The following is a 3,519-nucleotide window of genomic DNA, read 5'->3' as shown; positions in this document are numbered from 1 at the left end:
ATCATCAATAAACACAACCACAAAGGAATCCAAGTAGGGTTTGAACACCCGGTTCATCAAATCCATGAATGCTACTGGGGCATTTGTCAACCCAAATGACATCACTAGAAACTCGAAATGCCCGTACCGAGTCCGAAAAGTTGTCTTAGGGACATCAGATGCCCTAATCCTCACCTGATGGTAGCCAGATCTCAAATCAATCTTTGAAAACACCTGGGCACCCTGAAGCTGATCAAATAAATCATCAATCCTCGGCAATGGATACTTGTTTTTGATAGTGACTTTGTTCAACTGCCGATAATCTATACACATCCTCATCGATCCATCTTTCTTCTTCACAAACAACACAGGTACACCCCATGGCGAGACACTAGGTCTAATGAAGCCCTTATCCAGAAAATCTTGCAACTGCTTCTTCAATTCTTTCAACTCTGGCGGGGCCATGCGATATGGCAGAATGGAAATAGGCTGAGTGCCCGGAGCCAAATCAATGCAGAAATCAATATCCCTGTTGGGTGGCATCCCCGGCAAGTCTGCAGGAAACATCTCTGGAAACTCACGAACAACCGGTACCGAATCTATGGAAGGAACCTCCGCACTAGAATCGCGGGCATAAGCCAAATAAGCTAGACACCCCTTCTCGACCATATACCGAGCCTTCACATATGAGATAACCTTGCTGGCAGAATGGCCAAGATTCCGTCTCCACTCTATTCGAGGCAACCCCTGCAAGGCTAAGGTCACTATCTTGGCGTGACAATCTAATATAGCATGATAAGGTGAAAGCCAATCCATACCCAGTATGACATCAAAATCAACCATGTCGCGAAGTAGAAGATCTACACGATTTCTCAAGACTCCCAATGGTGACCACACACGAACGATAAACACAATCTACAACAATAGCATCTCCCACTGGTGTGGACACATACATAGGAGCACTCAAAGAATCACGGGGCACAACCAAATAGGAAGCAAAATAGGATGACACATAGGAGTAAGTAGATCCCGGATCAAATAGAACTGAAGCATCTCTACTACAAACTAAAATAGTACCTGTGATAACAGCGTCAGATGACTCAGCCTCAGGCCTGGCTGGGAAGGCATAACATCGGGGTTGGGCCCCACCACCCTAAACTACACCCCTGGGACGGCCTCTAGTTGGCTGGTCTCCACCTCTAACGGCATGACCTCCACCTCTAACTGTCTAGCCTCTACCTCTGGCTGCCTGACCCCTACCTCTGGCTGGCTGAGTAGGTGGTGCAACAACTTGTGCCGAACCATGGCACGAGAACTCTGATGCTGTGAGCTGCATGTTGCCTGAGGGCAAAATCTAGCAATGTGCCTCAGATCACCACAAGTATAACATAACCTCGGCTGCTATGATTGCTGACCCTGAAACTGACCATGTCGTCCTGAATAACCACCCTGATAACTCTGGAGAGGAGGTGCACTAATAGGAGGTGGTGGTGCACTGTAGGCTAGCTGGTCGGAATAATGCATCTGAGCGCCACGACCACCTGAGGCACCGTGGGATGCCTGGAGCGCTGAATGAAACGGCCTGGGAGGATGGCCTCTACCAAAAGTACTCCTGCCTCTAGATGAGGCACCGCTGAACTCATCAGAATGACGAGGCCTCTTGTCAGACCCCTGACCTCCCTGAGTAAGAACCATCTCGACTCGTCTGGCGATATTAGCAGCCGCCTGAAAAGAAATCTCACTCCCAGTCTCTTTAGCCATCTGCAATCTGATAGACTGAGCAAGTCCATCAATAAACCTCCTCACCCTCTCTCTCTCTCGGTGGAAAGCAGAAGAATGGCATGACGGGCCAAATCCAAAAAACGGGTCTCATACTGAGTAACAGTCATACTGCCCTGCTGGAGATGCTCAAACTGACGGCGACGCTCCTCTCTCAATATGATAGGCAGAAACTTCTCTATGAAGAGCTGAGAGAATTGGTCCTAAGTAAGAGCAGGTGACCCAGCTGGTCTGGTCAACAAGTGATCTGTCCACAATTTCTTGGCGGAACCAGTCATCTGAAATGCAGCAAAATCGACCCCATTGGTCTCCACTATACCCATATTCCGTAGAACCTCGTGACAGCTGTCAAGATACTCCTGGGGGTCCTCTGAAGGAGCACCACTGAAGTGAACAGGAAATATCTTGGTAAACCTGTCCAATCTCCACAAAGCCTTAGAAGACATAGCTGGCCCATCTCCGTCCTGTGCCGCAATAACCGGCTGAACTAATCCGATTGGCTGAGCTGCTGGATCCTGATACTGGGGAGCTATCTGTTCCGGAGCGGGAGTGGTAGGAGTTTGGGCTCCTCCTCCAGCCTGAGAGACTGCTGGTGCCATGGGAAATGCGCCAGTCTGGGCCACACTCTCCATAAGGCCCACCAAATAGACCAAAGCGTCCTGAAGTACTGGGGTAGCAATGAACCCCTCCGGAACCTGAGCTGGTCCGACAGGAACAATCTGGGCTGGAACCTCCTCGTCAATCTCTATATGAGGCTCCACTGCTGGGGCTGCTGCTCGGGCTCTAGGTTGCGCCCTACCCCTGCCTCGGCCTCTAGCACGGCCTCGACTTCTGCCCCGCGTAGGAGCTGTCACTGGAGGCTCTGGCTGCTGTTCAGCTGAGGAAGCGGTACGTGTTCTCGCCATCTGCGAGAGAATAAGAGTAGAAGAGTTCAATCAGTAATGAGAAAGAAAAATCGCACGACAAAGAAGAATAGAAGTGAAACTTGTTCCTAAGCTTCATAGCCTCTGGAAGATAAGCACAGACGTCTTCGTACCGATCCTCCAGACTCTACTAAGCTTGCTCGTGAATCGTGAGACCTAGGCAACCTAGTGCTCTGATACCAACTGTCACGACCCGAAATTTCCTACCGACGGGACCGTGATGGCGCCTAACATTTCACTTGCTAGGCAAGCTAACATTAGAAAATCGTTAAACCAATTCCTTATTTCCATTCAGTAAACAACAATAACTAACTAAGATGAAATATAATAAGTGTGGAATATCGTAAAACTGTATTAATTACTACCACCCGGATCTGGAGTCACAATTCACGAGCATTCTAGAATTTACTACAAGTAATAGTCTGAAGAAATACAATTGTCTGAATGAAAGAAAACAGTATGACATAAAAGATAGATGGGAACTTCAAGGTCTGTGAACGCCGAGGGATCTACCTTGAGTCTCCGGACAGCTGACCAGTAGCAAATCTCGATCAACCTGAGCCAGTATCAAAATCTGCACAGAAAGTACAGAGTGTAGCATCAGTACAACTAACCCCATGTACTGGTAAGTGTCGAGCCTAAACTTGACGAAGTAGTGATGAGGCTAAGGCAAGGCACCTACAAATCAACCTGTACAATTTAACAGTGTATACGCAAATAACAGGAATGAGGAACTAAACAGGAAAAGTCGGGAGGGGCAACATACTGAGGGGAATACAAGATAAAGAACTACAAAAGAACGATCACCGGAGCAGTCAATATACAATGAATCAATAGG

The sequence above is a fragment of the Nicotiana tomentosiformis genome, chromosome 8 (genome assembly GCF_000390325.3).
Source record: "Nicotiana tomentosiformis chromosome 8, ASM39032v3, whole genome shotgun sequence".
Classification (NCBI taxonomy): domain Eukaryota; kingdom Viridiplantae; phylum Streptophyta; class Magnoliopsida; order Solanales; family Solanaceae; genus Nicotiana; species Nicotiana tomentosiformis.
This window is presented reverse-complemented; position numbering follows the sequence as displayed.